This window comes from Artibeus jamaicensis, unplaced genomic scaffold, assembly GCF_021234435.1.
Source record: "Artibeus jamaicensis isolate MK-2021 breed Jamaican fruit bat unplaced genomic scaffold, CSHL_Jam_final contig_3206, whole genome shotgun sequence".
Lineage (NCBI taxonomy): Eukaryota > Metazoa > Chordata > Mammalia > Chiroptera > Phyllostomidae > Artibeus > Artibeus jamaicensis.
This window is the reverse complement of record NW_026521757.1, coordinates 31,904-59,549: the sequence shown is the minus strand read 5'-3', so window position 1 is coordinate 59,549 and position 27,646 is coordinate 31,904. Positions and strand designations below refer to the sequence as shown.

The following is a 27,646-nucleotide window of genomic DNA, read 5'->3' as shown; positions in this document are numbered from 1 at the left end:
CATCGTAAATGTATGTCAACATGAACAGATTCTTAATGTCTGAGCCCAAGACTCTTTCAACGCTAATTGCTTTTGGCATAAAATGCATAAGGGCAAAACATATCTTAGTTTAGCTATGAATTTGGCACCAGCAGTTGAACTGTTGATAGTACAGGGACTTTCTGTGGAATTTCAGAATCAGTTTACTCAGAAGTATGCATATGTTTAATTTAACACTTTCTCAGATACAAAAGAAAATATCTCCCATGTGTGTCCTGATATTAAAAGACAGAAAGTATAGAATTTCAGAAAGTCTTCAACTCTTGCTACCAAGATCATATTCACATTGAATTTACCAGAGTTCCTAAATTGATATGTTTTTCAGGTCCATTGGGAATGAAAGAAAACTGAACAGACTCGAGTGATAAGTAAATTCTGTATACAAGGAATTCAGTCAGTTTTATGTATAGCTAACTAATTAAATCCTTTTAAATAAAAAATCTTTTTTAGCCTATTCTGTTCCTCTATCACTTTTCTTTCCTTCCTACTCTACTTCGTTCTAAAGACATTAGGTGGGCAGAGCAGGTGGGAATGGGGAGGAGCAGCCACGGAGACCTGGAGTTGTGTGCTACGTGCAGCCTGAGTGGTGTAGCCAGGCTGCCGGGCTCAGGATGTCAGAGCCTGAGCAGAGAGGAGAGGACATCGACACAAGGGTTAGCTCAGCACAGGGTGTGAGTTTGGGAAGTCATGAATGGGAGAGTGTAATTCATGCAGCATCAGAGCCTGAGACAGGTTAGAAAGGCATTTGTGGTACCCTGGCATAAAATACTGTAATGCAGGTGGAAAGAGATGGCCATGCCTATATACAACAGTGTGCTATAGAATATTAACACCTGAGCAGGGTATGGGATGCATCCATGTGGGAGATGGGGGGCAACCTGGCCTCAGGAGTCATAGCCCAAGCAGGACAAAGAGGATGCCCACACAGGGACTCCACCTGGCATGGGTGCCAGTGCCTGAGCAGGAGAACATCCACGTGGCAGAGGTTAGACAGTGTCTAGCCCAGAGGTTAGAGAGGGGTCAAAGCCTAAGTGAGATGAGGGAAGAGGACAGCCCCATGACAGGAGACACAATACAGATTTTCAGAGCCTGCATATTCTGAGGAGGATGTATTTACAGCCCAGGAGAGCATCAGTGTTGAGCAGGGGGAGAACACCTTCCATGTAGGGTTGTCCAACCTTTCAGCATCTGTGGGCCACACTGGAAGAAGAGTTGTCTTGGGCCGCACATTAAGTACATTGCGACATGTAATCACAAAAATATCTTGTAATGTTTAAGTAAATTTATGATTTTGTGTTGGGCCACAGTCACAGCCATCTGGGCTGCATGCAGCCCACAGGCCGCGGCCTGGACCCCCTGAGAAGCACAGCCCAGCATGGAGCTGTGGAGACCAAGTGGGGTAAGGAGACCACCCTCATGGGGGAGGCACAGAATGGAGGGCCAGAGCCCTAATGAGTGGGAGGGACACCAACTTGGAGGAGAGTGTGTTAGTAGAAAAGAGAGATTAGTTTCATGCAGCTGTAATAATTAAATTATTAATATATTAAGTATAGTGGAAACCAGGTTTGTCCCTATTAGGGTTGGAGGTTAGAAGTAAGAAAAGAAAAAATACTAAAATAAACCCTGAATAATTGGATTCAAATTGGAACTACCAATGTGAAGTCAATGTTTTTGATGGATAGAGAGATAGAAAAATTAATATAAATGTACACGTTATGTTCACTATAACATGCATATAGCACATGTTCACACATGTATGAATATGATTATGTATATGCATGCATTTATTCCCCAACTCTGTCCACTGAGAGGATGGAGGAGAAGGGAAACCTAAAAAAGAGCACATCTGGTGCTGAGTGTTGGCTTCTAAACACAGTTCTCTGCAGAGGAATAAGGGCTCCTCAGATAAATGCCTGATTGATTCTAGGGATGAGGCACAGAAAATACAAGGTGAGCCAGGAATATCTGCTTTGTCAAAAAGCAGAAAAATGCTCAAAATAAAATGGCAGACGTGTTGAAAGGAAACCAATCACAGCTTGGGAGGGCTCTTACTGATCCCTTTCAAGGGATGTTTTGAACATCAAAATAAATGCTGATATTAACAGATCAAATCTCACTGAATAAAGTAGAAAATTTTAAAGTCCATAGTGATGTTAATTAGCTTGTTGATTAATTAACTAATTAATTAATTAAATGTTTAATGAATAGAATATTTTACATAGAGTCAAAGTAATCATTCCCAAAATACATATTAATTATAAAGTGGAAAAAGGTAAATTTACATTGGCTATGTCTGACACACACCATCCTAATCCAGTGATTAAACTGAACATCATATATGATGAGACAAATCAAAACTGCGCTGCAGGTTAAAGGATGCAGATGAGAAGAGTGCAGCATCGTTTCTCTCGTTATTCCAGCCAGAGAGGCATACCCTGAAGTTTGCCCTAAGGAAACATCAAATCCAAGCTAGGGGATATCCTACAATACATTCAGAACTACCTTGTGGATAGTTGGGGAAAGACAGAGAAATAGTTCCAAATGAAGGCAGGAACACTGAATGTACTGCTTCACTTGGAGCTGGGACATTTGCGGTAAAGCACTTTATGGAGACTATTTAGTGCAACTTGTGTAAGCCTGAGGACTGAATGGTAAGAATGCATCAATATTAATATCCAAATTTTGAAGGATGTAAAATCATTATAAAAGACCATGTCATTCTTTGTAGTAAAGTATTTTTGAAGGTGATGGACCTCAAGTTAAGAAGTGACAAATCTAAACTGATGAAAAAGATGAAATTCATTTATCTTTAAATGGGACTTCTTTAAAAATCCAAATGTAGCCACATTCAATAGAAATACTGCTTCTTTCTGCTCTAAATCTCTTTGAGGCATCCATTCAGGATGAGTCCTCTTAGGTCTCACCGTTTATTTCAAATGGAACATATTGATGAGTTTTTCCTAAGGGAGGCAGGCTTGGGTTTTTTCCCACATTGATTTTGTATTACAAAATATGAGTCTTCTAAAACTTACTTTTGGAATAGATTCAGGAGCCTCCTCAACAAGAAAAAATAAGTATCCTCCTCTCCCATGAACATGTCTTGAAGCAAGAATGTTGAGACAAGAACTGAGGGAAATAGCTGTATTCACATAATAAGAATATATGATAGAATGTTACATTCATAAAATAACAAAAAGTGAAAAAAACCTGTATACTATATAGAATGTTCATCCACAAAACCCTAAGTAGCTAGATATAAAATTGTACATGGTAATATGAATTCTTCTTTAATTGAGTTATCTGTGGTCTCAAAAACAAAATGCAGGAAAACTTCCAATAGAGAATAGTAAAAATGTCAAGATACCTCAAAATAATATATTCACTCATTTAACATAAGATTAATAAGGGTTGGAGACCTCAAGACCTTACATTTGGAAAGAGATTAGTTATTAGAACATAGAGACAACCTTTAAATATCTGAAATAGTATCAGATATTTCTAAGGGAAGAATTGGGAATAATACATAAAAATTATAGAAAGACAGATTTCCATGCAGTTAAAATAAAAATCAAATCTTGGTTCCAAAATGGAAGAGGCTGCCTAGGCAGGAGATGAGTTTCCTAGAATATTCAGAGCACAGCTCATTGCTTGATAAAAAGTGTCAAGTGGCAGCCTGGTCACAAGGAATCTGTGATTTATAAGTTCTCTTTGGATCTTTTAATTCTACACATTTATATATTTAAAACCATCAAAAATAAGCTAGTTACTCTGAAGTTCACATATCAGTGTGACCTTAGAAGGTATACACCACACATTTAATTGCTAGAGGTTATTATACAAACAGGGTTATTTTTTTCTAAAAATAATCTGTGTCACCTAGACAGGCTATGGCTGAAGTTCAGAAGTCCTCTGCAATATGTCAGTGATAAACTCCAAAGGAATTATATACTGAAGAGCATACATTGACTGGGAGGAATTGCATGGGTTTTTGCTATATCATGTTAAGTAGTGCCTCCACTGCTAAGTAATATCCACTGACCTGCAGCTAGCCAATCTTGCATTGCAATAACATGGGCAAATACTCTTTTTTCAGTGTGTTTATAGTGTAGAAGTGTGTGTTTGTTTCTTTCTTCATCACTTAGAAAGGGGCATTCAAGGACAGACATGTTTGGGAAATCAGAGCATGACAAACCACATTACATTTTCCAATCCCATTGCAGAGTTAAAAGAACCAGTAAGCAGGTGTCTTTATGAAACTTGCATTTAAGAAATGATTTCTTCAGCGAAGTGTTATTTAGAATGTGTACAATTTATCATTAGTACACCAAGTACTACCCAAGCTGTGTTGAGATATAAGTTTAGGAATGTATGACAACAAATGTACCATCAAAATCAAATTATTCCATTATTTGAATTTTTTAGTGAAAGAACACTCAATGTCTGGATATATGGAAATATATATTACTAATTGAATTTCTTCCTTTTCATGCAAAATGAAATATATGCAAAATGGGCTTGAAACTTCTTCAGGCAAAATTGATATATTGTTTTCTATCTACCTATCTATTTATCAATCATAAATTCAGTCATAAGTATAAAAAATGCCTCAGCCAAGAATGTTTGGTTGAGTTGAAAATATAGTTCATAAATTTAAGAATTTAAAACGTATACATATAGGTGTGGTTAAAATTGAAAACTTACAAATTCACAGATGTTGAAATTAGAAAAAAGGTGAGAAGGAGATAAAGCCAGTCCTAATCCAGAATAACAATCCATGATGGTGACTGTTTCATGACAAAGGGCACCACCCACATAATGGAATCACCAGCAAGAGGCTGACTAGTTTCCACTCCATATGAGCCATATCTGGGACTCTCAGTTTCTGGTAAATTGGCACTCAGAAATGGTGATAGCCAAACTGGAAATGTACACTATTTTAACAAAGTGTAACTTCAAAGCTTCATTATTCATTAAACTTATTGCACAAAAACAGGTTTACAGAAGAAAGAAGGTGGATGGTCTCTGTAGAATAAACCATCCTGTTCACTTGATTTGAAACTGTTTAGAGAGGTGATGTATTGTTTTTGGTAAATATTCACATGAGATATGAACATTTTCAATCCTGGAATGGTCCAAACTACCCATCCCCATAATTATTTCAAAAATTTCTGTCCCAAATTATTAATTCCAAGCCCTGTACCATTTGGCATAAGAATTTACATCCCCCATATAGGGCCTGTTTTAAGCCCTGATTTCTGTGTACTTCAGAATTTATAAAATCCTGGTCTCATGTGTGCCGCTTAATTTTGACATGCTGAAAGAAACACTTAAATTTTCTGTTGAGTAAATAAAATAAGAATTACTTCATGACAGACATTTTCCCCTAAACGAATACCTTGGAGTATTTGATCACTTAACTTGGGCATTTGATACTCACCAAGCGCCACTAGAAAAAGGAGGATTTTTTAAAATTAATTTCTTGAAATCACAAAGGACTCCTCAGTAAATTTCTTATTTACTATGGGCAAACAGCATGTGGATTTGATTTATACCTCTAACATCTAGCCAGACATAAGATTCGAGTGAACAAACAGTAGTATAACATTCTAAACCATCTGGAAGGATGTATTTTTCTCTGGGACCAAATCAAATATTGAACCTTTGCTGATTGAATTAATCAGAGGAAGACATCTAAAATTGGTATACACTGACTCTAGCAGGTGTCTCTTTCTACCAGAAAGCAAAAAAAAAGTTTCCTTTATTACAAAGAGGTTAACAAGAACATCCTAGAATACTGACAGTTTACTTATATTACATGCACCTTATGCTATTCTTACCTATTTGTCTCTCAAATCCTGTTTGGCTTTCGAATAAAGACACAATGATTAAAGCTAACATTTATTTTCTTTTGATATGTTCTAGTTACTCTTTTAGAGTTCTAAGTATTTTAAATGTAATAACTCATTATATCTCCCAAATAACCCTATATGTCAGCCAATATTGCTAATCACATATTATGGACAAGAGGAATGAAATACAAAGATGTGGCCTTAGTCATATAACTAGTAAGTAGAGGAGCTCAATTTGGACTCATATAGTTTTCTCTGAAATTCATGTACTTATTCTTTTCCCTTTTAAAACTTTCCTCCACTTACCTTCCTTTCCCTTTTATCTCTCCATTCATGGGACTTGCAAGCATATTTCTTTAGAAACACGATAGTTTAATTTGTCTTAACAGGCACTTAATGGCCCCTGTATAGACCTTCCTCTTCATGACTTGCAAAAGGCTAATGACTGTAAGGGCGTAGTTTGTAGCCTAAGTTGTTGTTTGTTAATCTCTACTAGCTTCATTGTAGTTTAAATGCCATGGATTCACTGTGAAGAGTAAATAAATTAATCCTAAGAATATTGTGTACATAAAAAAATCATATTAATGAATTTTGCCCAGTTAAAACATATTTACTTTTTTCAATGTATCAGAATGATTATAACTACCAAATAGCATAAGGAAAAATTTTTCCCTGACAGCTCCTAGAATGTAACCTTAAGACACACTCTAGTGATATGTGTTCATTTACATCTAGCATGTTCTTGAATTTCTCTTACTCCCTCCTTATCATTCTTAGGTATCCCCAGCTTTATTCCCCAAAGAGCATCACAAGCTGCAAGAACCAGGTCACTTTTTTCAGTGGGCAGCATGAACTACTCTCCATTTTTCACCTTTCCCTAAATTAAGCCATTGACTTCCTGAATAAAGAGTATTTCATTTTTCTAAATGGTTTATCAAGACAACTCCTGTGATGGACCAGGGATCAGCATTAATGACAAGCTGACAAGAACACAATCCTTACCCAGAAATGTCATATTTAGCACCTGCGCGAGTCATAATACATTGCGAACTACCTCCGCCCTACCTGCGCCTTCCCGCGGGCGTACGCTCCCTCACTCGCCTGCTGCTCCGGCGCTGACATGTCATTAAAATGGCATCATACAAACAGGGGGAGAAGGTGAGAGTTCCCATCAAAGAATAACAGCGTGCAGAATATTGCAGACCATATCTTGTTTCTTTTGTTTTTCATTTTGACCAAGCTTGAAAGAAAATGTTTATAGAACTAAGCTATCCATGTTAAATGATGAATGTCAGCATATTTTTATGAGTAGACATCCATTATATTTATTCAGCAGTGGAACCCATTGAGCATTTGCTAAGAACTCAGCACTGAATACATCCTATGATGCTAAAAACGTGAGCAATGATTATCTTGACGTGGAGAGCTTTCAGGGGATTTTTAAGTACGTATTTATACTTTCAACTTTTTACAATGATTGTTTTTACAAATGTTGAATATCCCTAATTTTTAAAATACAATATTTGAAATGTATGCATATGTACATAAGGATTCTTCCATTTCACATATCTTATGATTATTATGAAGACTCAAAAGGGAATAAAAATAAGTTAATAATTATTAGATAGTTCCTATTTTACTGTCTCTCCCCAAACATGGACAATGTTGTGTGTCCTTAAATAACAGTGCAGCATGAGTAGGTTTCAGGGAGGACTAAAATTCTGGCCTTTTGGAAAAATGGTACCTTGGGAAAATGATCCACATGTCATCTCTCATTGGCAATGATGAGTCTTTTATCCCCACTGGAATGCTAGTCACTTTTAACTCAGTGAAAATTGACCTTTAATTCTTCCCTTTCCGGTAAACACTCTACAGTATTGTAGCTGGTGAGCAGGAAGGTAGGGAGCCAATTTTCTGATTACTTAAAAGGGCCTACAGAGCCTATAAACACCTGTGAGAAAGGGAAAGGAAAATTTTGAACAATCTGATGGTGCCTTCAAACCTGTTAGGTGGTATCATTGGCAGCAGCAGCCCCTTGCTGGAAGCCAAAGGCCCTGGGGGGTGACTTTGCCCTCAAGTCCCCCCGTCCACCACAGATGAAAGTAAACACTACCAAGACATGATCTGCTTGGGCAGGAGAGGTGGCCAGTTTCTCAGAGGAAAATGGCCAGGAGCCCCTTCCTCTGGGGGCCTTTACTGGGTTGTAATACACAGGAATACAGGGTGGCAAGGATCAAACAGTAGATAACATTTCAAAGAAATCTGAGGGCTTAGTCTGAGTCAGAGTCTTCAGGAAAGGGGGTTGCAGAAATTTTAGGGTTTCCTGCTCAGACCCTTAACATATCAATGAAAGTACTCTTAGCAAAGCAGGTTTCACAGGATTTTTAGGAATTCTTTCTTATGCCTGATTTACCTTGGATACCACTCTAGCAAGGCAAGGAGCTGCATCACCTCCCTCATGACAGATTTTCAGGCTTAAGTGGATTAGAGCCAGGATGCGCTTCTCCCAGAGGACATGAGTGAGGACTTGGGCTATGTCACATACCTGGGTGGGGGGGGCAAGGGTCCATTGCTCCCTCTTTGTTGCAGGCCCCCGAGTCCTTCCATGATGACCTCCCAAGTGATCGTGTCTGGCTTAGGTTGCCCCCTACTGTGAGGAATCTGACCCGTCATGGACATCGACCATGCTTTGAAGGCAAGGGGAAGAAGCAGAGGCAGCGTTTGCTACCAGAGACGAGCTTTGTCTCCTGTGGCTTGCATTCCAGAGGTTGCTCACTCAGTCTTAGCCATGGGGGGTAGTTACAATGCCTGAAACCAGGCAGAGTAATTCCCAACAAAGGCCAAGCAGTATTTCTAAACTGCAGGAAGCATTATTGTGTTTTCTGTTCTGTGCAGCTACTTTGGTGAGGTATTTTTTAATTCTTCCATTGTTTGTATCTGTTGGCTGTGAATATTTGTTTTTTTCCATCGGTTCATCACTGTTCCTTTGGGACAACATCCCACATAAAATGGAATGCTATTTCTTTCTTTTTTTCTTTGTGTTATCTACATAAGAATCAGGAATCCAAAAAAATGTAAGCCTTTTAAATTAGTAAACCTACTCTTTATCCAGATATTTTTTCTGTGTTATGGATGATTATTCATTATCTCCTTGCAGCAAACCCATGTTTCCCTTTTAGCAGCTTCATTTTCACTTTTGGAAGTTAAATGTATGCTAAACCCTGCAGTGGCATGTGCAACCCAGGCTAGGCCAATCGAGTGTCCCATTCCTCTGGCCACCACGACTGGCTGAAGGCTCAGCATGAGGCCTGATCCTAGCCACTCAAAGTGCAATTCATGGTGTTACCATGGAGTACTTGGAAAAAGAGTCCCCTTCACTCACAAAAATAAATAAGAAGAAGCCAAGTCAAAAGCTTCTGGAAGACTTTTAAGACCAGAAAGAGAATTAAACACTGCTTTATACACTGCTTGGTATAAAGCAGTGCAATTGGGAATTTAAAAAAAAGAAAAGAAAAGAATAAGAATAAGAAAGAAACTGGATTCTATGTTAAACAAAAATTTGAATTTTTGAAAACAAAAGTAATTATACTTTATATAAATCAATACTCTATAAGACTTCTTTGGTAATTAAAAATATCTAGTAAATTCCATATAAAAGTATAAAGTAAATCTAAATCAAATGCCAGACGAGCATTCTTAAATCAGGGCTATATAACATTTACTCGTGTGCTTACAAAGAGCACATGTATTTAACCTTACTCACATTTAACCTGATTACTAAATTTTTATTTCTTTTGGTCTATAGAAAAACATTTAATGAGTCATATGTACATATTCTTGTTACATTTCTCACCTGTTTCATTTATATTTTTGAGATAGTACTATGCTTTTAGATAATATTAAGAACTTCTATTTAGAATGAGGTTACTATTAATATTTTGAAACCTCAAACTTCATATCAAAAACAAATCTTTAACTTTGTTTAAATCAGAAACAACTTCTCTGTTAGCTCATATATTTGTGTGTGTCCTCCTGACCATAAAAATGCAGGCTACAATGCCACCTCTTTTCTGTCATTTCATTTCCCACAAGTCACTAAAGAAATGACCCCTTCATCTAGCACCTACAGCATTTGAGAAGAACCTAATGCAATACATTCTATGTATTTGTGTACATGTCTGTCTCTTTTTGTGAAATGCAAGCTTTTTGATGGCAGAAAGTGTCATATTTATCTTAATATTTCCAGGGTTTAATATATTTCTTGACACACAATAGGCAATAGATATGTTAAATTGTGTTAAGAATAGATGTACACAACGAGGCCTGATGTATCTGTTTTGGTTTGGTTCCTACACTAAAGAAACTACCAGGGCAATTTTTCTTTCTCATTATGAACATAGCCTTTATGTTGTGTAAACATAGCCTGAGTATAAATTTGCTTTGATTTTTCAGGAGAACAATGAACAGGAAACTGACAGGGGAAAGAAGGTAAAACCTCTATTTTTCTAAAACAATCTGTATTTATGTATGTTCTAACTAATAAGATTTAGCATTTGTTATAATAAATGTGTTTTTGTTGGTGCCTTGTTGGTCTCTCTCAGGACTATTTCTTATAAATAATAAATAGAAGAAGCTAGTTTTAAATGTTTATTTTTATTCTAAAGCTTACTAGGAACATGAGAAGAAAACAGATTAGGGGACATACATGCCACCTGGCTGCGTTCTGCAATGGAGTGTCTTACATACTGTGCAGTGTCACTTAAGAATTCTTTTAGTGCTGCTTTCTTGGCCTAGTAACAATTCTAAACTTGAAAATAACAATGTAATATATAAAATATACATGCTTTACTTTACAGACTATTTAATATTTAAATATAAGGGGACAAATTATATAGCTGTAAGGAGAGCAGCTAAATCTGTATGCACTTGGTTTTGTTCCCAAGTACTTCGCAATCCTTGTGCGACTTTACCCAAGCAAATACCTTAAATTCATTGATGGCTCCAGTCATGAAAATCAAGATAGTGGGTTTTTTTCCTTTGTATCTTGAGCAATATGATAACGATTAATATCTGCAGAAAGGCACATAGAGAGAGAATTAGTGATTCAAGGACACTGATGTAGTAGCTCCACTTGTAAAGCAACCCGGTTTTAAACCACACCTCCTGGTGTTCAGACTTTCCCACACTGAATATGGTCACAGAACGAGGGTGCAAGTACAACAACATGGTGTGACTTGCAAAGTCATAAGAAACCTTGAATCGCCTGCTTTGGTCTCTTGGAATAATTCCTCAAGGGAAAGCCAGGCATTTACTATGCTGAGTGAAATAAGCCAGGCGGTGAAAGACAAATACCATTATGATCTCAGCTTTAACAGGAACCTAGTCAACAGAACAAACAAATAAGCAAAATATAACCAAAGACACTGAAATAGAGAACAGGCGACAGTGACCAGAGGGGAGAGGGGAGGGAATTTCAGGGGAAAAGAAGAAGAATTTACAGGAACAAGTATAAAGGACACATGGACAAAAACTAGCAGGGGTAGAAATGGGAGGGAGGTGGGGAGAGATGGGTGGTTGGCCTGAGATGGGAGTAAAAGACAGAAAACTGTACTTGAACAATTAAAATAAATGAATGAATAAATAAATAAGTAAATAAATAAATAGTCCTACTTCCCTGATGTCGCCCCAGTCAAGCCACATGGAGAGCGTGCGTGAAGAGAGAGATGCCTGGCCAGCCCCAGCTGAATCTTTCCACCTCAGGCCCCATGCTTGTCAATAAGGAAACCATTTTAGACATTCCAACCCCAGCATTCCGATGTTCAGAAGAATCAAGGGACCCATTTGACAGTCAGAACCAAGACTCCAGAGATCCCCATCTATCTCCAGCAGTTTAAAACAAAGCCCTCAACTCCTGGATCATTATGGATCAGAGACATGACACTTTTCCTGGCCTCTGCCCTACTTCCTGACTCTCCGAATTGTGAGTAGTTGTTATTGCTTCATGCTCCTATGTGGTTGGGGTGGTTTGTTAGGCAAAAATGGAAAACTAAAATAACCAATGAGAGAAAAGAAGAAGCAGGAAAAATAATAATTTTTATTAAGATACTATGAGAGGGAACCCCCCCAAAAAAAAACCCAGAATCATCTTCTGATGGGTGGGCCCCCTGTAGCACAGGCTTCTCCCACTAAGTGATGTTCCAGGGACCCATCTATATCAGTGTATCACTGGCATTGTTTCAAGAGGCTGTATTTGGCTTCAGTGGATTTTTTAACACTCTTTCAATATGTTTACCCATTTCATGATGGGTGATTTATGAGCACACCTGCCCACACTGCATTGAGTGTTCAGCAGTTTGTGACCAAAAATGGCATGACCCAATGCCCCACCCCTCTATCCACCTGATCACATACCTAGCAACTTCTTTTGTTTCCCCGATTAAAAAAAAATGTCCTCAAGGGGAAATGTTTTGCTGATGTGCAAGAGGTGAAACAAAAAATGGCATAAGCACTAAAAGGCATCAAAATCGATGATTTCAGACACTTTTGAGCAGTGGAAAAATGTCTCAAAAGGTGCAGTGCATCAGATGGAGAGGACTTTGAAGGTGACTGAAGTTTAAGCATGTAAGAATAAATACACAATGTTTTATAAATAAATTCTGGGGTGTTTTGGGTCCCCCCTTGTATTTTAATGCCAATGATTATTCTCCAATATAGTATTTACCAATTATTTTCTTCTAGGCAATTAGAAAAAGAAGGCAGTTTCTTAAAAGTATAACGTATATGCTGGATCTGTTAACCCACCTAAAAAGGAAATAAGACTTTCAGGCCACCTGAGACGGAACAGATGGCCTGCCAGATCCAATCAAGCCCTGCCCTTCCTACACGGCAGGACCAGTAAATCCTAAAGCTCAGCTCATTACCATTGGGTTCAGTTTTATGTGTCTTGGCAGTGTCTTGGAGTATCCATATTCCATTACTCTAGAAAACAAAAAAATTAATTGAGAAGAAACAGAGAACATTTGGTAAACAACATAGAATATGTGTAAATATACACATAAACATCCCAAATATCTATATCCTGTTTATACATGTAAACATACCCAATATCTATATCTAAATCCTCCACATTTTAATAGTAAATCACAGCAATAATAGCTAGTCTATATCACCCACAAATTAAAAACTATAGTACCTCATTCTTTTTTAACAAAAAAAATAAGGAAAGAAAACTTGAATAGGCCTTTTATTGACCTGCTTATTTTCTCTGTAACAAATTATGATGGGAAGTAGTAATATAAAGTCTATATTAGAGTGAGTTGAATAGTACTTCTGTGCTTAAGAACTGAAGAGAGAACTTATAGACAACACGAGATATTTAGATATGAAATATAAATAATAAGTAGAGGAATGGTGAAGAGAAATGTGGGATTGAGGAGGTTGTGGGGGGGGGTTTATAGAATGTGTATGTTCTGAGATGAGGAAAGTTTGAGCATGCATGAATGCTTGATGACAAGAACCCAGTAAGGAAGAAAATGCTGATAGTAGAAAAGTAAGACTAATTCTACAGGAAGGATCCAGGAACAGTGAACAGAGACCAAAAACACATTGTAGGCAAAGGTTTAGAAAAATATTCTCGCATAGTCCAGTTCATATTTTCAGAGAGAATATATATTTCTTCTTCTTTTTCCTCTTTTTTTTTGCCCCTTTGTATTTTCCAAACTCCTTGGAAGCATATCATAAAACTCATGTATTTAAATTGCTATAAGGAAATTCACATCTACATTGTGAAAGAAACAAATTTAGACCATGAGTAATATAAATAATCATATTCAATTATATATTTCTCATTAAACAACTCAATGATTCAAGTTACTTCATAAACACATTTTAATACAGTTCTAATCAAATAAAATTTGGGGAAAAATTGTTGATTTCTACAAGCTTATATTTCTCATTAAGTCATAGCCTGATTAATAATATATGTATTTTATTTAAAATGTTTTAAATCCAAGTAACTGCATATTTATAGAAAAAAAATGTCAATTTTCTTATTACTTAAACTCATTAACGACAGCAAAATAAGTGAAATGGGTAATCTTTTTGTTTTCTTTCACAGCTACACAAAGAAGATAGACTCAAGTTACTTCTAATACAGCAATGACAAAAAAAAGAAGTAGAGAAAAAATAAAAATAAATAAAAGGAAAGAAGTATAGCTACAAGCAATATCAGAGATAAATCCTCAAACCTACTTGAGGGGAAAAAAATAAGCCAGACACAAGACGTCTGCATTTTGATGTGAGCCTTAGTTACATAGCATACAATTTTTTAAATCAAGTTGTCTACTTAAAATTATTGCATGTTATTGTATGTAAATTATACCTAAAAATTCCATTAGAGTATTTCGATTAAAATTTAATAAAAAGGGAATGTGCTAATTTTAATTACTATTTTCTTCTAGTCCTTATTATTTTCCAGAGACCAGTCCCCCCTTCAGAATTGGGCTCCTTTTTGCTGCTATTCAGTCTTCACCAGCATGTATTATCGAGGTCACATTTTCATAGTGGGTATCAAGCCACTTCAGAAAGGCCCCAGGTATATCTGGGGTCAAGTAGGGGACACTGTTGTATCAGCTTCAAATACATCAGCCTTGTTTACTCTCCCTCAGCTTCCACTCTCACCACCACCCCTGACCACCTGACAGCATGGGCACCTCTGCCTCCCCTCAATAAGAATGTGATTCTCCTCTAAGCTGGTTTATCTGGAAGAAAGTAAAAGATCACTGCCCTCATTTTTGTCACACTTTCCTGTCATTGAGCAGGCTCAGCGCTTATGTTTCATATCATGTCGGAGATTATTAACTCTGCACTGCAGCTCTCAGAACCTGCTGATCTCCTGAGCAGCTTTTCCTGCTGGATCTAGTCTTCCTGAGATCAGGAGGGCTCTCAGTTTGCTAAGAATAGTTCATCTCTTCCTGGGCAAGGATAAGCCCCAGCCCAGTTTGATTTTCTATGAGAATACATGTTGCCTTTGGGAAAAACTATAATCCCCTGAAAATCAAGTTGTGTAGTCACCCTGTGAATCCAAGTAGGACAATCACATCAGAACTGAATAGTCCAACTGCCGTACAACTTGTGTTATCCAGACGTAGTGTATAAATACTGATGTTGCACTGTATCTAGAATAACAAATTATCTTTAGGTACAGCATCAGTTAGAGGTGATGACTGGCTCATCTCAAACACACACACATACACACACACACACACACACACACACACACACACCCACACCAGGGCGAGCAGAGTTTACAAGAGCAGTGTATCTCGATCCACAGCTGTCTCTGCTCTCTAAGTGCAAAATTAGAAATCTGACACAGAGCTGTGGCTCAGACATTTATAATATTCTACCTTATTGGAGAAAACCAGTTTCTCAATCTAAAACACAAGTTCCTATGATGTCATTATTTCTTCAATAATAATGGGTGTTACCATTTGCTTTATGAGTGTAAGTAGGGCCCCTTGTCACACTCTTTTCTCTGCATATCCCTGTAAAAGACAACCCTTTTCCAAATGCGAAATTCAAGGTTCTATTTTTTGCAGAGACAAAGTTTCTTTAAGTCTTTAAATCATACTATTTTACCAGTTTCTACATTTAAATATATATTTTTTAATTTTAGGAATGAATTTCATATAGCTCATCTGTTGCCAAAACAAAAACTCATGTGGGTGTGTCTCTCACAACCATTTCAAATACCACAAAAACTGAAAAACCTGATTTGAACTAATGTATTGCTGAGTATATCTAGGCCCATCCCTACCATTCAAAATGACGTCAATAGAAAATTTATTTAGTATTTGAATACCCTAGTCATGAGATTTTGAGGGTGGGGGAGAGAAGAAAACAAAGGGGAATAAATAAAATGGCCAGAAAAAGGAGCTGGTGAAGGTAAGAAGGATGGGAAAGTGGAGACTAAGAACAGAAATAGGAAAAGATGACCATGCTTGAAACAGATTTAAATTTGTATTACGAATTCCAGGATACAGCATCTTCATACCCTGTGATTTTCAGTAAAGTTCTAAAGCTACTCTGCAGATTTTGCTTACCTCTATTTTATTCAACAAAATAAGCAAAAAAAAAGTGTTAAAAAAAAACGAATGTACTTTTCTGAGATTTAGACTTTACAAATTGGTTATATGCTTCCTAATGCTTTCACAGCACATCTCGGATAAGGACAGTATTTCCACAGCAAACCTGCTCTTCGCGGCCCTGACTTATTAATGCTGACACCTGCAGCAAGGACAAGAAATACAGGCTGCTTCCCAGACAGAGGAAATAACAGGGGGATGACAGTAAGGATATTAATAACCATAATAACAACATGATATTAATGCATGAGTGTCAGCTATCAAGTCAAGCACATTATATACATTACTTTGATAATTTTATCAACAATACTGTCAGGTTAATATTACAGTTGAGAAAACTGAGACTCAAGAAGGTTGAGGAATTGGACAAAAATTCTACCCCAGACAGTGTCAGAATCTAGTCTGTCTGATGGTCAAGCACCGTCTAATGTTTTCAGGGGATTCCCAACACCCCTTTTCTATCCCATTAGAGGATTCCCAGTGCTGAGCCAGACATTCTTTTCAAGTTTCACTTTCCTCATTCTATCAACTCTTGTCACTCATCCTAAAAATCTAAGAAGTCTTTGGGTTTGTTGATTACATCAGCCTCTGTCTAAAGGCAGGGTAATTTTGAAAGAAGTCACAAGCGTGGCTCTGACCCAGTTTGTTCATAATAACCCTGAAGAACATTTCCAGTGTCCAAGTTTGGACATTTCCCTACATTTACTGTAGGTCACCATATCATGTCTAAACTACTAGCCATTTAATTGGTAAGGCTCTCCTTACTGCAAAGATTCCCTACTTCCCAAATGTACTACATTTTGCCTGAACACATGTTTTTTAAAGATTCTTGGTAGGGTTCCAAAAGCAGAACCAGACATTCTTCCGTGTGATCAGAAATCGTGGTCTCATGGAGACAGTTTCTTTGGGCTACACAGACAAACAGACACACAGAGATAGACAGTGGGACTGGGGATGTTAGAGGATGTTTCCCAGGGGAGATGGAAATACCCTCTGATTCATACACCTGCTTGGCTAGACAAATTTCTCTTCAGAAATCAAAGAAATGAATTCAGAGCTCTTGAATGAAAGCCTCTGAATGCTTTTCAGCTAATTTCCCAAGATAATGGCAGACATTGTATCATGTTTGGTTCTTAACACACAAGCCAAAAAAACTTGTTTTTAATTTTAGTTTTTTATAGGAAAAGATGGTTAAATGAAAAGTTACTGTCTTGTTTGGCTGAAAAAGAAAAAAGAATACATATTTTTAATTTTCTTTCAGGAATTTAAAACTATTTCAAACTATAAAATACTCCAAGTATAATAGGAAGGAAATGAACAGAAGCCTTTAACTGCTCTCTGTTTTTGTTTTGACACATCCCAATTGAACATGGTACTCAGTATATCTTACAATGTGGGAACAGAAGAATATAGTAGTAATGAACAGTGCCTAACACAGTCTGTCTCGTTTTTCAAGAGAAATGTCCTGTAGAATGTGTTTAAATAAATGAAATTTTGTAAAAAGGAGATAGGAGGAAGAAATTGGGGTGTAAACTGTGGCCCTTCTGTTTTTGAAGCTGTGAAGCAGACAGTAATTTTACTTAAAAAAGAAAAGTAAATAATTTTAGAAAAGTGTTTGGCATGCAACCTGTTTAAAGAAAAAGAAAATTTAACAAGAGTTTTATTAGCAATTACCTGAATTTTGATTACTTGCAAAAAGGCTTAGAAATGGATGAAAAAAACTAATAAATAAGAAAGTAAAAGTGAAGGAAAGAGAAAAAATAAGTTTCAGGGAACATATGGAGAAATTTGGATACACTTTCAAAGAAAATGTGCATTGGGGAGAAATATGAATACTATATCATCATCTGTTGCCTAAAGGTACATCACTAACAATCAAAAAATACATTTGTACAGCTTTAATAACCACACTGATAATTTCCAACTGTGCTCCCAAAATAATCATTCCTGCATACATTCCTGTTAACTGTCTACTTTGAGTGAATCAATAAAGGATTTTAAACAATGCAGTTTTACGTTATATTTAATGAAGCAGGGACTTTCGAATTTCTTCTCACGAGCCATTTGAATACTTAACAAGTTTAATGAATGTAAACTACTAAGAATTAATAAATTCTGGAAACAAGCTTAGTTCATTTAGTTACAAAATCATGCAAAATTACAGGCACAAAGAGGTCATGTCATGTGTATTCCCATTCAGGGATCGATGTGTCCATAAAATTTCTCTGTTAGATGACCACTAATTGTGCATTTGAACACTCACTTAAGTCCTTCATTTTATAGGTAACAAAGATGAAACCCAAAAGGGGTTAATGTTCTGCTTTGTTTTCCAAAGAGTACTTGAGAATGATAAATATATATATATATATATATATATATGTATATATATATATTTAATAAATTTAAGTGTCAAATGGATTTTGAAAATGTGCTTTAAACAGTTGATTAAAGAGGTCAATCCACTGAGGGCATTCCAGGACTCTTTTTTTCTAATTTACTTTGTAATTCTCCAAAAGAGATATAACTTGATAGGTTTCTTAAATCATTGAAGTTTTATTTTTGCTTTGATAAAGTTGGTGGTGGAGAGGGTAGCAGGAGGGGATAGGTGCAGAATTTGTGAAATGAGTTTTCCTTAGGATATATTTTAGGAACATTGATGTAAGTGGCTTTTCCAAGCATATGTACTATGTATGATCTAAATCTCAAAACTATCAGGTATCAGTTTTAAGCCCATGTATTTCGGTGTTTTCATTAGAAATCAGCTTTTGATCATTTTCTCTGTAAAAGACTAGAATTTCCGTTAAGTTCCATCAATCTTCTTATATGACTCCTCGGGGTTCTTCCTTCATAGATGAGTGAGCCACAAATGTTGGTTTGACAGAAATAAAATAGTGGGCTGGGGAATTGCTTATGTAGCTCTCAGTCTCAAATGCTCTCTCTGCGACTGTCTGAACTTGACTAATCAAAAATTCATTGTAATTTGCTTAAAGATAGAATTTATGCCCAGAAAGCTTTAGGTCATGTGTTATCCATGCCTCTGTATTTCAACTGACAAATGTTTTTCTAAGAAAATAAAAGTTGTGTTAGGAAGATTTGAGTAAATTTTCAAAATAAGGCTTAATAGATATCTAGAAAAAGTATCTAAGGAGCTAGGCATGGGACAAGGGAGAGGGAAACTAGGAACTGGAAATCTAGGAACTGGAAAGAAAATATCCACTTAAATTCTGCCTAGACCAATACTGGGACCTAATATGCTGACCTTGTAATGATGATTCTGCTCTTCTATCCCTGGAATTTCTGTGTCAGTCTTCATTCAGTTGGAAGGTCCAAAATTTGACAGAATATTATACTGGGGTTTTTATTTAAGATATTTTTATCCTTTCACAAGCACTTGTCATTTCACCATTATTTAAAAATTATCCTCTAAAATACAGTTGATTACTAAAATAATTTTCAAAACAAAATTTACCCTAAATTAGAAAATTATACTCATCTTTAACTTTGCATGATCCTATTCACTAATAAACTTTCTGCTGCTCTTTTTAATTTGACATTTGACCACAAAAACAATTATAGGAAATAACAACTTCTTTAAAAACAAAACACCACTTCAGTCACCATTTATAAATGAGAACTGCTGACCAGAGAATAGCATAAATCAAGATCAGAAGTCTAACTCTAAAAAACCGTAGAGGTGAACAATTAATGATAAAATGCTTAATTTCAGCTGAAATAAACCTAAAATGTAGCATCTTTCACAATGCAGAAAAAAATAGACATAAAAATTTCCTTAGAAGTTTATTTGATTTGTGTTACTAAGATTCCATTATAAAGCCCCAGTTCCAACAATATCATCTACTGGCCATTCCATTTTGGATCATTATTGCCAAAGGAATAAACATACCGATATTGAGTGACTTGCTTATTCAGCAACTCAAAATGTCAAAAACGATTTGATTGATTCATATGCCTGACTCTTTCTCAAAGTTCTTCCCTAATTTCGCCTGTAATTCAGTGTTAACTAATTAAACACACATTTTCAGAGAGGCCCAGTGCTCTGTCTACACATCCTAAATGCACGTAAAAGCTGACCCAAAAACTCTGAAAGAAAAATAGTATTCTAAATTTATTTATAGTGACAACAGCTAACACATGATGACAACCAGAGCAAACCATGCATTGAGAAGTACTTAATTTCAAGATTTGATTTCTACCTCAAAACACTCATTTTCCTCATTTTTCTGTGTCTTAGAAAAGAACTCACGTCAAGTGTTAGTAAACTGCTTTCATAAAATATATGGTGACATTCTAGTGCCTGGGTAAGTGTAGAACTTATCTTCATAATAAGAACAGCACTGAAAACCAGCCTGGGAAGCTGGACTATACTTGTCGTTTCTTGTCATTATTACTACAGAATTTACGGCTCCTGCTGTACACAGGAGAGGAATCCAGGCATTTCTGAGCCAACAGTCTAACGACATCACACAGATGGCAGCTCTTCGATCATAATCAAGCAGAATGTACATCACGACACAAAGGGGAACTTCCTATTTTTCATACATATTCCCTTGCATTTTTGCTCCTGCTCCTGTGTTGTTTACATGATCATCTGGGGAGAAAGAACTTGTCCTTAGGAATGTGTTTCAGAGGACAAGGACAGGTGGGTTTCTTTACCAAGTAAACATTTCAGATGTTTTGTTTGGTGGATTTTTCTAAATCTCTATGGTAAATACTTACCACCAGTTTGAAGTTGGAGACAAACATCAAGATTACTCTTTTGTGATCTTGGCTATGTTGTGGCTAGATTTCTGCCCATTCTCCCCCCTAAAAATTTGAGCATCAAAATGAAACAAATTTATGTTTCTAAGTAGCGTGGAGAAAATATTTCCAGTGTGGAAGAGGAAAAAAGAGGAATAAATTGTAGAAGCATACATTATGTCTAAAACACCTAAAAAATGTCATTTCAGTGGACATCAGTATGCTATTTTCCATATCTGTTTGTTCTGTTCTTCAGCCTCCCTCCTTCCAGGTGCAATTTTCATATGTGGCTCATACTTGGCTGTTTGTCTTCCAATAAAACCTGAAGATCTCAATAAAAGGATCAAAACCTTTTGTTCAGATCTGCAAGTAGGTCATATTTAATAGCCAAATTCTCTTCATTACAAAGCATTTTTTGGCAGCATAATGCACCGACATGCTGATATTTTTAGCCAGAGCAAGAAGCACCTGGAGCCCCCCGACCTATGACAGAAATTATTTTAAAAAGGTATTTGATAGAATTAAAGAACATTTTGAGTTTAAAGTAATTATGGGAACTACCAAATCGAATATGGTTTTGGCTAGACTTTCACATTCCAAAGACCTGTGCAAAGGATGAAAATTGAAGAGACCAGAAGGAGTTTGAAGAAGTTTGAGCTCTAACAGAAATAGATCTTGAGAGAGGATTCAAGCAACCAGTTTTATCAGGAAATTATCTCAGGAAATACCTGTAAAACAGGAGGAGAGTGACAAACAGGACAATCTATAATAGGCTGTGATGGCCTCGGCCTCATGGCTGGGGAACAGCGGGAGCCCTTTTGGAGCACAGACCTACCCCAGCACGGATTCGGAAGCCATGGCGACTTCCTCTCCCTGTCGGGTACTGGTTGAATGCTGCTGCCAGGGGAAATGGTCTCTTGGCACTCCTAGTTGAAGCAGAAAGGGGTCCCACGTCCACAGATAACTGTCGGAGATACACAGAAACTAGCAGCTGGAAATTAGGGCAGGGTGATATGAAACGGCATGGTTATCAGAAACATGGGCAAGGTCACAGGGAGCCTGTGCCCGAGAGGCCGTGGCGTGCTGAAGCCAGCTTGCGCTGACTCTGGGATCTGACCGTGCACATCTTTCCGTAAGTTCCCATTCACTGACTTCACACGGGTGGTTTGAATCATCTGCAGTGGAAGACTTCACACTATGTAAATCAGCAAATACTACAAATTAGTCTATTTTTCTCTTTTGAGACCTAGTTTTTTTAAACACTTGACAGCATACCACTGCATACAGTAATATTTATTGATTACCACAAGAGAAAAAAAAGATGATTTTTAAAAATTTGTAAAGATTTTATTTATTTATGTTTAGAGAGGGGAAGTGAGGGAGAGAGGGGGAGAGACATCAGTGTGGGGCTGCCTCTGTCCACCCCCTGCTGGGGACCTGGCCCACAGCCCAGCCATGTGCCCTGACTGGGAATTGAACTGGTGACCCTTTGGTTCACAGACCACCACTCAATCCACCGAGCCACACCAGCCAGGGCAAAAACAGATAATTTTATGTAAGTTATCTTATTTAAAAATCTCATCAAACCTGTAGGAAAAATGTTATAAAAGTATGAGTTCCAAAAAGGTCTGACAATCTTTTCGTATTTCCTTTTCAAAATAACCCTGAACTTTTGTAATTAAAACAAGTAATGCCTAAAACAACCTCAACAATGAGGACTTAGATAACCTTACTCTGGGTGAATCCCTGCTAAATGCAAGTGTAAGGGCAGAAGATGAGCGAGAAGCAGCAAAGAGCAAAGGCAGAGCACTGGCCTCTGGGGCCCAATGAGCAGATGGGAAATAGTTGGGTCAGTAACACTACACATGCTTAAGGTACTGCTGACCTCTTTTATTATGTTTTTTTATTACCATTTAGTCCCTTAACACCCCCTCCTTCCTCCAATCACCACACTGTCGTTCATGCCCACGAGTCCTTTTCTCTTGTTGCTCAATCCCTCCGTCCACCCGACCTTTCCCCCTTAGCAGTCATCCTGCTCTCTGCTAGTCTGTCTCTATTTTGCCTGTTAGTACTGCGGGCCTCTTTTAGAATTTTACAACCAGTCACAAAGGGGCTGTTTAACACCAAAATAAATAGCCCAAATGGATGGTCTAACATTAAAATGTCACTTTTTTGGACTTGGTAGTTGCTAGAGGCAAGAAGGGGGCGGGGGCAAAAAAACCGGTGAAGGAGTCCGAAGGGTGCACAGTTCCAGCTATAAAATACAGGGTCGCAGGGAATGATGTGCAGCGTGGTGACTGCGGTTAATAACACTGTGGTGCACATTTGAAAGTTGTTTAGAGAGTGAATCTTAAAAGTTGTTATCCTGAGGAAAATAACTTTAACCATTGTGGGGACAGATGTTACCAGATTTATTGTAGTGATCATATTGCAATGCATTTTCTTTTTTAAAATTTATTTTTCATTGAATTTATTTGGGTGACATTGGTTAATAAAATAATATAGGTTTCAGGTATACGAATTTACAACACATCATCTGTATATTGTATTGTGCGTTCACCGCCCCAAGTCAGTCTCCTTCCATCCCCATTTATCCTACCTTTAGCAAGATATATTAATATCAAGTCATTATGTTATGTACCTGAAACTAATATAATGTTATAAGTCCATTATACCTCAATAAAAGTCACTTTTTAAAAAGTAATTCTACTAGTCTATGTTATTTAGGATGACGTTATCTAAATATCACTCTTTTCCCCTCACTCTAACACTTCTAAAATGTCCAGAGTTCACCATTTTATATTTTTCTCAGCATTTGAGCAAGGTATATTTTATAGTTCCTCAATAGATATTATTATCATAATTATCATTCTGGTCTTCACACAATTATAACTAGTTATCTATTTCACCAACAAAAGATACTAACTACATTATCTGTTATGTTTCACATCTTGGTTTAGCTTTCTGTAAGCAGTAAAACCTCTCTCTGCCAGATTACATTTTTTAACTTAAAATAAATCTTTGTAGTCATTATACTAAGAACTTTAGCATTCAACTTGAACTAGGCAGAAATTAATGTCACATTAAATTTCAAAATAGTCAATCAGTGAAAAACATTAGTAGGAACTGAACAGTTTCCAAAATACTTTCAATAGAATTAAATAATTTTTAAACATCTAAGGGTACTTTCAAAATTGAGCTTAAATGATCCTTTCACAAGTTACCTATTTCCCCTGTGTACCACTTTGAAAAATACTCGAGTGCTAAGATTATTTTTAATTTAACACAGGGTGACTTTTAAAAATTATAATATTATCTGCAACAACTAAAAGCTCAAACAGAAGAACCCCCAAGATTCACTTTGCCTTTGGGGTGGACAGACACTGATGGCATGGCAGACACTGCAGAATTCTGAAGGTAAAGGGGCTGATGTGTAGCAGCAACAGCAGCAGCACGAGGACTAGTGACCGACAGAGAAAACACCACATTCCCACTGGCCCACTGAGGAGATAAGCATCTGTAGTTTATTCTTGAGCAAAGATCAGACACTATCCTTCACTTAGGAGAAATACTTAGTCCGAGAGTGTCCTAGCTTCATATTTTGCTATACTCAAGATTTAACTCATCTCAGAAAAACCCACAAGAATCTCAGTTATTCATTTCGCTTTGCCCCTGGAGATGCCAAATGTTGGAGGGGGACCTCAGTTGTTGATTGGAGAGATATATCTGTATCCACTCTCAGTCAGCTAAATAGCTGCCTGCTTTGAATGAGGTATCAGTAAATACATTCAGTTTTCTATGCTTCTTTGCTAGTGAATTGTCTGGGGGTACATATTTCACGGCCTTACCTGAGGTGAGTTCAGTCCAAGGCAAAGCGGCCAGTGTTGAAGAGGATAAAAAGCGAAATAGAAATCAATTTAATAGTGCAAACTAATTTGATTTGGGACAATTATTGTGGTGTGCATGGAGAGGCAAGGAACTCATAAGAACTATTAAAATCACCAATGGGCCTCAGCATTTAATAAAACTCGATGATCCAATGGATAAAGTCTATAAAAACAAATTAATTTTGAAAGTTCAAACTATAAACTATCACAGTTCTTCACACTGTGTGCTGCTGAAATATCATCAGATTACTTCAGAATCTGCTGAAAATGTCTTTTTTCTCATTTCCAATGTATATTTTCAGTGGTTCACAATATGATTATGAGAGAATATTCACTCGCATGCGTACATTTTGCATTACTCCACCTAGTGTTAACACAACTTGCACAACTCCCTAATTAAAATACAAATCCCCAGTTAACTGGAGGCTCTCCACTGTTAGTGCATTTGAACAGAAAGGTTCTTCTGGGAGACTTTACTGACAGAAGAGCACTAACATCTCCTCAAAAATGAAGGGAAAGTAGTTGAAATCATGTTCACATCCAGACTCCCTTAAGGCTTGCTTGTGCTCTTTTTTATATTTTTCTCTACAATAAAATTTATTGAATTAAAATTCATTCATAATTATGAGTCCCTCCCTAACATTTTTGACTGATTGCTCATTTTCAGTCAGCTTTGCCAAACCCTTCTTTTTTCCCTTAAAAACTTTCTGCAGCCATGTTTTACACACATTTTGAACAGTCACTGTGTAGAATAAGTGGAGGCAGTCTGGCTTCCGCACCCAGGTGTCTGGGTGGCTAAGGGAAGCAGTGTTCCCACAGCCTTGGGGCGGTGCTGATAACTTGTGTTCTCATAGCCTTGAGACTGGGTCCAGTAAACGCTTCCCATAACACGAAGTGGGCTCCCATGCACAGAGTTACTGTATATTATGTAATGTTCTGGCAGTTTTCCAGCTTTGTTCCCCTCTAGTACTTAAACAGGTAGGGACTCCCTGCTGGGGGTCATGGTGATGAGACACGTAAAGGGACAGGAGCCACGACATGAGACATGCAGACACACAGCTTGCAGTGTGTGTGGCTCGCCCACCTGTGAATAAAGGCACGCCTGCCAAGCCAACTGCTCCGTGACTATTTCTCCATCTGCACAAATACCGTGAACCTGCCTGGCCATGAAGGGTGGCAACACACTGCGAGGTATTTTAAAATTTTAAACAGTTAATACAACAAAAACATAGTGTTTATCACACTAAAAACTGTTTATGATATTTTAAAAAGCAAATCTGCGCTCTGACTGGTGTGGCTCAGTGGGCGGGGCATCGTCCCTGCAAACCACGAGGTCCCGCTTGGATTCGCCCACTCTCCGGGTCAGAGCTCCCGCCTGGGCTGCAGGCCGGGTCCAGGTGGGCCAGCGGCCTCTGATCGACGTTTCTGTTGCACATCCGTGTTTCCCACATGCATGTTCTCTCCCTCTCTTTATCCTTCCTTTCCTCTCTAAAAATAAAGAAAAAATAAAGCAAATCTGGGAACTAAATTTCCTTATGACTTCATGGCTCTGGTTAAAATATCCTTTTTCTATTGATGTTATTAGTATTACTTCCATTTTACTCTATTCGGTGTACTTTTCTGTGAGCCAGGAAAATGACTTTAGAAACTCCAGGGAACCAGCAATCAATTGCCTGAGATTACTGACGTCTGAGAAATCCAGTTGGCCTCAGCTGTGTCTTCCACCAGAGCAGGCCCAGGCAGCAACCTGGCAGGCTGTTTGCCTCTGATCTGGGGGGACGCGCACCTGGGTATCAAGTGCCATGAACACGTAAGGTACGTTTTCAAGTGCATGTGGCAAAAGTTTCCCTGAGCTTTGGGGACTGGGCAATGGAACTAAGGGCCTTCCGGAATTGGCCTTTGCTGATTGATTGGGCCGCCCTTGGATTAAGGGGCTCCCAAGTGTGGATGAGAAGAAACTGGATTCTCAAATGTTAGATGTGGAAACTTGGAGGAGGTACATTTTCCACTTGAATATATTTCCTGGTCTCGGGGACGACGTTTCCGTTTCGAGTTGGCTGGAGACCAGCTTTCTGCCATTGCATCAAACTGAGGTGATACCCAGGAGGTAGTGGTGTGGTGGTCAATGGGCTTGCTGGGCACCTGCCTATTGTGGGCGATGGGAAGCTGTGGCGACCCATAACGGTGTTTGGGGCCCTCCAGTGGCATGTGGTGGAATCGCAGCTGGAGGCCGGAACGCCGAGGCCAATCCATTCTTTGCCCACTTACAGGTCATTGTTACATTATGGTTCAACGATCATCATCTTAAAAGAGAGAAACAAATAAACAAGGAGAAAAAGGAGGAACACTGAAAAGTGGAGGATAAACAGAAAAAGAAAACTGACGTAATATCGCGCTTTTGAGAAACAGGAAGATGGGCGAGCAGGAGCCAGAAATACCAGGAGAGCAGAGGCTATGTAAAGAAATGGTCCCTTATGGGATCATTAAGATTTTACTCCTTGATTTTGTTTTACATTTCGAGGTGTGTTTATGACTGTATGGAAGTTAGATAATGAAGTCCTGCCTTGCCATTTCTCTGTCCCCTCTAACCCTGACCTCTTTACACAGGAAGTTCATCCCTGAATGGTGCTTGACCTTTGCCTACTCGAATAAAATCCCTATTTCTTCCCCTCACCTACATGCCATTTTAAGTTTCCAAAACCAATGCAAAATGTGTCAGATAAATGGGCCACAGTGTCATTCCAAAGTCTCTTTTTCCATATTTAGCAAATCAATGTGGCCTTCCAGAATCACTGATATAACAAATCCCTAATCTATGTGCAAAAACATATAATGTTCAAAAGAAATTGCATGAAATTTGGTTTTATATATTTAACATCTCTGTAGATGGGAAGGACTTTTTCTTGCAGGATATGTATTTTTTTCTGTAAGTGCGTGTGGTGGTCTTGAAGCAAGGCCACGGGGATTT

The 27,646-nt window shown here is 37.7% G+C and overlaps 1 pseudogene; it reads right to left on the bottom strand.

Moving 5' to 3' along the window:
• Nucleotides 1-26,114, bottom strand: part of LOC119039951 (ferritin light chain-like) — a 100,597-nt pseudogene extending 74,483 nt beyond the window's left edge.
• Nucleotides 26,115-27,646: the final 1,532 nt, after the last annotated feature.